The 11,276-nt window shown below is 32.9% G+C and overlaps 1 long non-coding RNA gene across 1 annotated transcript; it reads right to left on the minus strand.

Annotated features, from left to right (window-relative positions):
• Positions 1 to 4,350: 4,350 nt before the first annotated feature.
• On the minus strand, positions 4,351 to 6,305 carry LOC132725109 (uncharacterized). The gene is made up of 2 exons (XR_009625005.1): positions 5,909 to 6,305; positions 4,351 to 4,595 (listed from the first exon to the last, which is right to left on the minus strand). It is a non-coding gene; the product is annotated as an uncharacterized LOC132725109 (long non-coding RNA).
• Between the last annotated feature and the right edge of the window lie 4,971 nt (positions 6,306 to 11,276).

Genomic DNA, 11,276 nt, shown 5'->3' on the forward strand with positions numbered 1-11,276 from the left:
TTGTGATTAATGCTTCCGAGGGATCACTTTGTTTCCAGATTTTTTTTCCACAGTCCTAATGATCCTCAAGTGACCTTGTACAAAGTTATACAAGAAAAGCATTGATGCAAAGCATCAAAGGGCGTCCAAACAGCAGGTGCAGATGAACTAGTAGATATATGATGACAAGATATTCTTATAAACTTTTCAATGGTTCATTGGGTTTTACCAGAATTGTATATCACTTTTGAATGAACGGACGAAAGACATTGTTCATTATTTATAACTTTGATTGGCATGCTAGAAATTAGAATATTACTTGTTATTTCTTTATGATCGTGGTTATTAATAGCAACGGATATACATGTATACAATCATAATCCATATGTGTAACGCATGATCAACACCATACTTGTGTAATTGTCCCTTATTATGTTATTGCTATTAACGAGGACCCCCTCTTAAGGTATCTGTTCACACTAAGTAACAATATGACACTTGTTATATTACCATGTTAATCATGTTGAGCATAATAGTTTATTATACAATAAATGTAATTTCTATTTTAATAAAAAAAATACAGATTTTATGAATATTGTTTTCTTTTCTTTTTTTGTGTGTGTTTTATGCGCTATTTTAATACTGAGATTTTACGTTTACTACTATTTTAAGAATTCAATTGTCATAATGATCGACGATTATAAGTCAAAACTTAACTGGAAAAAGTCAGTAAATCATGGTTAATCTTTCAATATATAATATTGTTTATTCTTAAACCATATACATGTACATTTGTATTTTCTTTATCATTTTTTAAATTATCAATCAATTGAATAATTCATAAAATCTGATTTGTAACTTTGAATAATTCCCCGGAATCTTTACTAAACACGAATAACAAATTAAATAAAATGTTTTAAAGTTGATAGTGTCATATTAATGCCATAAAAATGTACATTTTTTCTCAATTATTGTACATATTTATTGTTTTTATCTCATATAGATAAAATATAACATGCGATTTGTGTTGTTGGTTTTTTTTTTCGAATTGTATGTTTATGTATAATAATAATCAATCAATTCGAGAGTTGATCTGTGTTTATTAATTATTGTAACCAAACTAAGTGACAAACATTCATTTTGAAAAAAAAGCTTATTTATCTGTAAAATATTTGTTCTGTTCTGTAACGATATCTACTCCAAAACCGGGAGAGACCGGACAATTGTGGTACTATTCGCCGGTCATTAGTAAATCCCGGGAGAGACCGGGAATTACCTAGGAGTACATCCCTCTATAAATACATTTTCGGAATATTAAGGTCATCAACTCATCATTCTATTAACAGCTTTCGGAATAACATACCATAATAACCCACTGTGTACTACAAAATGATAAGCAAAAATACCCCGAAGAGCGCGATTTATTGACGGAAAAGGTTATTTCATTTGAAAATGTTTGCATTGCGAAATTCTCCAGTTCGCCATTCATTGTACATATCGCGACTAATTAACAATCAAGCACCCTCATACCGATCGGAATGATCGGCTTTTATTATTGGCGTCCGCGCCGAAGCGAGGCAACTATAAAAGGCTCGAGAAGTTGCTGTCGCCCTTTCACAAAATCTCATTTCATTCCAATAGGCGCCTCGCTTCGGCGCGGACGCCAATAAATGGTTCCAGTTTGATGCATAAATTGGTCACAAGAGCTAGAAATAGACTTTTAAAAGGACATCTTCTTCTCAAAAACTGTATGACCACTGCTTTTATATATTAGATATTTTGAATAAAGCAACACGTACCTTGTGATCCTCTCCAAAAGTTATATGTATCACATATCTGCATTTGGGGTCACAAGAAGCCCAGCCCCAGGAATCACTTATTTACATAGACTTGTATAGGAAAATGCATTTAAGTCAACTTTTGTGAAACTACAATGCCCAGATCTAAGATATTTGACATGTAGCATTTCCTAGAGTACCACTACAGAAGATATATAGGTCATGCACCTAGAATTAACAAGAGCCACCGCCTGGCACATTCATGGTGGTTCTCATCATGGCCGTCTCTCTACACGAACAACAGAAAGAAAAGCTTAAGGACCATCGGCATCAACAAACGGCATAAGAACCGCCATAAAGACTCATACTGCAGGAAAGAAACCACTGCAAAATAATGTGAAGAGAGGACTCTATCACCTAAACGTAGGCTTACCCATGATTCATAATTATGTCGGACAGGATGGTCGTATAACCTTCCCTGGCATATGATAATGACAACATCCCGGCCATTGATTTAACACAAATTAAACAAGTAAAATTGGTAAAAGTGATATAAATTCAGAAAATTTGAAATTCATTTAATGTGCTACGATTTAATATACTATAATCACACATATTGTATAATGCCGGCTCGCCACGGCGAGCCGGTATAACGTTAGAATTTTACTGAGATACAACCTAAAACTCCGAATCTATCCAAAAATTTAATCGAAGCTTGGCTTCCAGCTTTCTACAAAATTTATCTGTCAGGGCTGGAATAAAAAATTATTAAGCCAATCAAATTTAATCTAACATAGCGTCAAAAAAAACCTTCAATTTGCACCCCATTTTTCAAAAGCAGCAAGTATTGCTTTGAACGCAAAGATATAATGATGATTAAAATGTTTGTTTTCATGAAATCTTTTCAATTAATCATATGTACACCGACTTTTGATTTAGCGATTTCTCTGTTTTCTCTGTAGTAATAGTAAGTTTTCGTTTGGTTAATTAACATAAGTGTACATCTGGTGCATTTTTTTCTTTTTATCCGGTCATTTTATCCTTTCCGGTATTTAGTGTTTGTATTAACTGGCCGGGATCCGGGACGCCCGGGATCGTAATAGATATAGAGGAAAAACTAATAAACTATATTTGTGTTGATTATTGTCGTAATGAAGGCCATTAAACGTTAAGATTTTTGTTTTTTTATTGTATGTAATGAACGTTAAATTAATTTAACTTAGGATATAGATATATTTGGAGTTATTTATTAACAAACTTAAAAGGCGGAAATCACAATACTTATAATTATATGCCTATTTACATGTAATTGGAAAAATCAAAGACTACATTCTTGAATTGGTCAAATCCCGGGATCCCTATATGTTTTCATACGATCCCAGCTTTTCTGAAAACTATATTCTTGAACTGGCCAATTCCTGGGATCTCTATATATTTTAATACGATCCCGGCTTTTCTGAAAACTATATTCTTGAACTGGTCAATTCCCGGGATCCCTATATGTTTTAATACGATCCCGGCTTATCTGAAAAACATCTTCTTAGACGGATCCCTATATTTTTAATACGATCCCGGCTTTTCTGGCTGAATTGATTGACAACTTGTGTTTACTTTAGGACTTGTGTCTGTCACTCATTCTAATACTAAATCATATTACAACTTAACTTCGTATAAAGAGACATCTTTATGAAGTCTACCTATCTAACATTTTTTTGGTCAATTTCAACAGGCCATATAGTAAATGTGCATAGACATAGGGACTTAATTCATTCTATCTGTTTACATGCATCTTCATAAATACTCATATAACTGAGAGAACTGGCTTCCATAACTTTATATGTCACTTTTATTTTGATCTTCGCTGAAGTCTCTTCAGCTAACAGAACTGTCATTTTTACATTTAAACACACCCCTGGAAAAAATTACGAAGCGAGTCGCTACTAGCTTTTTTAAAAGCTAACCTTGTAGATCACTAATTTGAACAGGAATTGTCTATAAGGGAGGAATTAAGCAAGAATAGACCGATTAATTCGGCGTGAACGATGTGGCCAGTATAAAGATGATTAATGGAAACAAATATCGAACCATCTGTAACTGAACGCTCTTTAATCATTAAAACTTATTTTACTTTATGAACATCGGGTTCTTTTCGTTGTTTAATTACTATTATGAGTTAAAGGAAGATCTCTGACCTTGAATATCAAATCCTCATAATACATTGTGTTTATTTATTAGAATTAATGTTATTCATTTTTGATATTAATTAATTATACATTTTAATCTGAAATATTAATACATTTGTATAAAAATGAGATCTAATTTAAACACTATTATACATTTAAGGGATTCAGAGTCAACTCGTCCTCTGGTCAACTCGTCCTCTGGTCAACTCGTCACCTTTTTGGTCAACTCGTCCCCTGGACAACTCGTCCTCTAGGATAATAATAATATATTATAAAATTACTGAATTGGACATATTTTGACGCTTTTTGTATGCGAATATTTGGAGTTTCATCTTATAGTAAGGATATATATATATATGCATAATTCTGATTAAATTACATACAGAAAAAAAAACAACACGAAGACGATCAATAGCAATAACATTTAATGTATAAAAACATGTTTTATATGCAAAGATAAAATATCATATAGTATGTCTTTTTTGTCAATATTATGTCATACATGTATATATTCACTTTCACTTTCACACTTTCATTGTTTTTTTCATGCACATATTTCATTGTCTTTTTTTTGGACATCTTACGTTTCTACTCTTGGGGCTTGTATAAGTTGCCGAATTCTCTTAAACGTCCCGTTGATGACAACTCCCCATTCCTGTATTTATCCCACAGCTGGTGCGTCTGTCCCTGGAGAAAGGTGTACTTTTTCCGCTGGTAGCGGCGTAGTCTTCCTTCACTTATCAATTCAGAGTTCCTCACCGCTACCTGGGCCTCATCGTACAGCAGTTTAATCAAAAGGTAGAATGGAGGCGTTTCCCCAGCCCTCCCATTCAATCTTCAATAAAAATAATGATAATGATAATAATAATAATAATTTAATCCATAAACCAATTTTGGTTTTATCCTGGGTTAAACTGTTTTTACTCAATTGCTAGAATACACTTGTTAATCTAATTTCTAAATATGTTTCATTAAATCAAACATATCATCATTATTTTACAACCAATAAATAAATATAATTGACTTGATACAATGACCTAAATTATCGTGTTGATTGACGATAAGTGGATACTGTACTGTTTTATGCATGATATAAATTGTTGTTAATTAAATATATCATGACACGTGCCTTTGGTTATTAAAGTATACACATGGTAATTTGATAATAGGATTAACGACACAAATACCTCTGTGGTTGGATACGTTTTTATATATTTAAAGAACGCGTGTCTTTAATTTGAAATTATACAAATCGCGTGAAAATCGTGCCAAAGGTTGTTATAAAAATTTATTTTCCAAATGTCGAATTTGTTTTGATGGTGTATGGTCAAATATATGAAAATGTTGATTAAATACAATTAATACATTCAATATGTTGACTTGTATTATACAAGAAATTCTGGAACTCGGTTTTATACAGCTCCTCTTTGAGATCAGTTTAAAGATTTATTTATGGAAATTGAATATTAATCTTTACTAATTATTAGATGGCAATTGAATATTAATCTTTACTAATTATAAGATGGCAATTGAATACTTGGTAATTACTTTTATGTTTTCAATCATGTTTTCAATCAGTTAATATCCACTGCAAATATTATTGTACGGATTTTTTATTTAAAAAAAATAATGAAAAAAAAAAATAAATACTAACTCTTTCAAAAGGCATGTATGTATATACAACTCCAATATAATAATGGACCATAATATTACAATAAAATGCAATTTAAAAAAAAAAAAAACTTAATAAATTCATTAAATATTCTTTGACAAATTTTATTCCAATACACTATATAAGATCATTTGGAATTGCAAGACCATTTGTCTGTTTAAAATGAACATAAACATCACAAATGACTAACCTGTATCACAACTTCTGTGTTGCCAGTGTTCACAGCGCTCACACTGAAGTGCTTGCTGATTTTTCCGCACATGTTTCCTACAATCAATGCAGGGGTACATTGTCACAATTAACGACACTAATCAATTAAAAAAGTCACAATCAACAACACAAATAATTAAAATTGTCACATACACCGTTCACATGCAGTCTATAATCCAACAATATGGAATTCTAAGAAATGATTAATATGCACTATAAAAAATAATCCAATGTTCATATAACGTACAACGCAAATGTGTTTTTAAGAATAAATCTTATATTTATCAGGGCAACTTTTATATTGACAATTTCCCAACAAACAATTATCATGTTTTTAATTGGCACGCTCCTTCTATAATGAGATCAATATGCACCGACATAAAGTTTTTAGCGCTTCTAATTTCTGTTAATCTGTCGTCAGTCTTTAATCCATTCAGGGAGGCGGTAAAAATCAAAGGGTTGGACCTAATTTTAGTTTTAATTATCATTAAAACTCCGATTAATTAAACATAAATTGAATGTTTGTAAACTTACCTGTCTTTGTAGTTTGACATCAAAGCTATGCAAGTGCGCTTAGAGAAAGATCATTAAAATTTAACGTAAAAAAGACGTAATTATTTTATTAATATTTCGATATCAATCAAATTCAGTATTAATTTTACATATTTTACATAAAAGAATTATTTAAAGACATTTTAAAGACAGAGATCGAAAGTAGGGGACGAGTTGACAATATTAGGGACGAGTTGACCAAAAGTAGGGGACGAGTTGACCAAAAAGGTGTCGAGTTGACCAGGGGACGAGTTGACCAGGGGACGAGTTGACCGGATTGCCATTTAAGGTGACAACAGACACTTTCCGTGGTACTCACATAAATGTCATTTAAACCAACTTATTTTAGTGATAATTGTTATTTATTTAATCTTTGTGCATTAAATGTCGTTGATCATCATAAAAAAATAACATATTTGAAAAAAATGCCTTTGTAAATGATTGATTTTTAATAAAATCCTAAAATTTTAAATCGTCATATCAAAGTCATTTTTTGGCTTGCAGCCACGGCCATTTCATATGGAAAACTTGTTCCGGTTAGGTGTTTTTCGGCTTACATTTGTAAGTGCATGATTGAACGGGAAACCAGCTGCAATCGTGCCAATCGCAACTTTTCGGCCTTTTTCGTCACTCCTCGGATTAATGATAATAGCCGATGTAGTTCCGATTGCAATCGTGACAATTCGGGCGATTCCGTCATACTGCAGAATCAATCGCAACTACTCGGCCCTTTCCGTCAGTCTTCGGATAAGGTTAATATTATAGATAATAGCCGAGGCAGTTCCGAATGCTGCGGAATCAGACGAAGTAATGTTACGGAAATCTAAGCTATTTTAGTTACTCCGGTAATCCCAGTTTGTTTATATAAATAGGATTCGTATTTTTACTTGATTTATTGATTTAAACCGTAATAAATTATAAACGAAATTGTTCCGTTTCAATTCTTTTTCAAGACGCAAAAGTTAGTTTCTTTTATAATTGTTTTTTGTCTGTATATATTAGTTTTATACAATAGAGGATGTTGACTGTAGTAGTATTCCGTCTTCAAAGGGTGGTCCAAATCACACAGAATATTAGTGCATGAGATACTGAACTTGGTGAGGTAATCTAAAAATAGTCCATGCATATCATTAACCTTACCACGTGATGATCTATAGATAGCGCATCGTATCTGTGAACATGCTTATTAATTGGTACCACGTAACGAAGTGGAAATGAAATGTGCACACTTGTTTCCTTTCAGTATGATAGATAGATCTCCACGTTAGTATTTTTACGATTGATTATTTTCTTTATTAGTTTTATTCAATAGAGAATAGATTTCAAATCGTTTTGACAAAAATATTCGTTTTTACAAAAATAAAAACAACTAAATATGTTGGGATGAAGGCACAACTGTGCAAGCCTTTCCTTTTAAAAGGAAACTTTATTATTTTTTTGTCATCAAACTTTTGGAAAATAAACATACTTATAATATCTGGGGAACCGTGTCTCAAATTTTTTCTATCTTTTCTCAAAAAAATATTACGTAACGTCAAACATTTTATGCGACTTTTTTCACCATACATATTACGTAATTAAAGATAATTAAGCCGCTGATTGAGCAAACAAAAATCCCTGACACGGTTCCCTCCGTAACTGAATTCCCTTTCATATGCTTTAAACCGCATGTTAATTGCTTGATTATTAAAAAAGTTATGCCGATTCAAAGTTAGTCCGACCCGCATCAAACGAAGTGTCATAAATCGGCTGTTCTCTCTCGGACCACTACGTTTCACGCTAAATAATTGCATAATATACAAATATCGCACCAGAGAGTGTCACAAGTTGCGGTAACATACTCTAACAACATTTTATGACACAGTGACATCTGACCAATTAAAAAGTTGCTGATTAATATCAGTTTATAACAGAAATTTCTTCAAATCTAAACGTGATTTACCGTCCGTCTGGTATCGGTCGCACATGTCACGTGACTTTCGGTAAAATTTGAGGCACTCGGTGGGGGAAATGGAACGTATTTGCGCACCGCTAGCGGGGTATTTAATTGTTCCACTTTTGAAGTTTATTATTATTATTATCATCAGCATTTCAGCATTATCATTATATTATACCAGTGTCACTCTGTGTATTCGTTTATGAAATTTCCGTTAAAATATAAATTAAAATAACAAAAAACTGAGCTTCTGACGGTCTTTTAAAGTCCATGGTAGATGTACAAATAAGAACGGGATATTATATATTTTTTCCCTTAAATTGATATAAATCTTAGACAACCTAAAATGGTTTAGAAATTTGTCAGGGACACCTTACCACAAGTCATATAGGCGTTCACATTAAAAATGTTGTCTGTTTTTGTTGACATTGTTAGAAAATGAGGTTGAATGTAAAGCAAGCCCTTGAATCCGTACAAAGTCCATAAACTCAATGTAATATCTATCAGATTAACGGGACAGACAAATTATTTTCACACATTATGGATAATTTAGCAACTATATTTTTAATCAACCCCGTGGTCGTGCGATTTGCCGCTATACTTAATTATTTCATCGTCGGATACCCACGATTGATAATCATGTCACATAACATGCAATAAATGATAAATGTTAATGGTTCGGCCGTGGGTATCCGACGATAGCTTATTTATGTTTCATACATTATGTTACGTACATTGGCCGACAATTTCTTATTTTATAAAAAAAAGGCTAAATAAAAGGTAGACGATATTCGGTATTTGTACGATACATGAATTACGAGTAGTATGGACCAGTATGGACCGGTAATTCACGCATATATGGAACTACTGATTTCCGTCATTGTTGCCTCAACAGCTAGGGGGCGGAGCGTTATCGATAATTGACAGGTTACGCGAATAGCAGATAAAAATGGTACAGGTACCGTTTTAAAACGTTTAAAAACACATTTTTTGGACTAACTGCTCCCAAAATTAAATCACGAATGTGTTCGGAAAAGATGGATAAATCTACTAAGCAAAAAATCTCATTTTAGGTATTTTCAGTGATAATTGACTCCGTTGTCACCTTAATCTTTCTAAAGTATCTATCGTATTGTTCACTGTGAGCGAAATACCGAAGCTCTCTGAACTTAGCTAACGTTACGCACTTACGCACGTGCGTAACATTGATCAAGGAAAATGAAAATTCAAATAAACTAAAAACGGTGAGAAAACTAAAGGGTATGGAGCGACCGTGATTTTTGAGATTTCTGAGACATGATTCCAAAATTTAGTTATGTCTAATTATATAACTAATTCTAATATAAATATAGATCTTCGAAGTATCTAGGCGATAAGGTTCAAAGCTTTAAAATAAAACTATCATGACTATATACAGAGTCAATGAAATGTTTTGTTTACGTAAAGAGAGTAAATCCATAAAAAACTGTATGCGTCATTGTATCATAGTTTGGGGACCTTTCTGTTGAAAAAGTGTCAGAGTTAAATCGTATACATATACATGCACAGTGCGGTAACTGGAGTGCAGGTATTAGTTACCCGCACTCCAGAGCGCATGCCCATTGATTGGCTCATTTTTGCTGTGGTTTACTTAAATATTGTGACGGCGGAGAAACGGATGGCGGCAGAAATATCAAATTCAGATCCTCGTTCATTGGTTACTTTTTCCTGGGGTTTCATATTGTGACAACAGGGAACGTGTTTTGGCTTGCAGCCACGGCTGCAAGCCATTTGTTTTGAATAACTTGTTCCGGTAAGGTGGTTTCCTGTTTCCAATTGTTAGTGCATGATTGAACGGGAAACCAGCTGCAATCGTGCCAATCGCAACTTTTCGGCCTTTTCCGTCACTCTTCGGATTAATGATAATAGCCGATGTAGTTCCGATTGCAATCGTGACAATTCGGGCGATTCCGTCATACTGCGGAATCAGACGAAGTAATATTACGGAAATCTAAGCTATTTTAGTTACTTCGGTAATCCCAGTTTGTTTATATAAATAGGATTTCTATTTTAACTTGATTTATCGGTTTAAACCGTAATAAATTATAAACGAAATTGTTCCGTTTCAATTGTTTTTCAAGACGCAAAAGTTTCTTTTATAATTGTTTTTTGTCTGTATTAGTGTTATACAACAGAATATGGTGACTGTAGCTTCAAAGGGTGGTCTTGCTTACCAAATCACACATGATCAAGTTATATTTAGATCTACTGAACGCAATTCAACTTCTTGGTGAGGTAATCTAAAAATAGCCCATGCATATCATTAACCTTGCCACGATAGCGCATCGTGTAACATAGTTGATACATGCTTATTAATTGGTACCACGTAACGAAGTATTTTAGTGCATTTACTTGTCTATAAAGCAAAGGAATGATTTCACTGCGAAAAAGGGGAATGAAATGTGCACACTTGTTTCCCTTCAGTATCACGTTAGTATTTTTACGATTGATCATTTTCTTTATTAGTTTTATACAATAGAGAATATATTTCAAATCGTTTTGACAAAAAATATTCGGTTTTCCCAAAAAAAAAGAAAAAAAAAAGAACTAAATAAACCCTTTATGATATACAAATACCATAATTAAAAAAAAATGTGATAATAAATTGAAACAAAAAAAACAATTTTAAAGGGTCGCATGGGATGAAGGCACAACTGTGCAAGCCTTTCCTTTTAAAAGGAAACTTTATTATGTTTGACTATGATACAAAAGAGAAAGAACATCAAAACACTCGGCAATCTGATTCATACTCGGGGGCTACGCCCCTTCGTACAAATCAGATAGCCACGTGTTTCGATGCTCTTTCTACATAGCCCTGCGTGCCTAAAAATAATAAACACAATATGATAACTGTTTTACATCGTAATAGTGGACTTGACCACCGCGTCACTAAATAATTATCCTTAACGGACAGTACAGGTCTAATG

This window comes from Ruditapes philippinarum, unplaced genomic scaffold (assembly GCF_026571515.1).
Source record: "Ruditapes philippinarum isolate M1 unplaced genomic scaffold, ASM2657151v2 ctg5669_1_1_1_1, whole genome shotgun sequence".
NCBI lineage: Eukaryota > Metazoa > Mollusca > Bivalvia > Venerida > Veneridae > Ruditapes > Ruditapes philippinarum.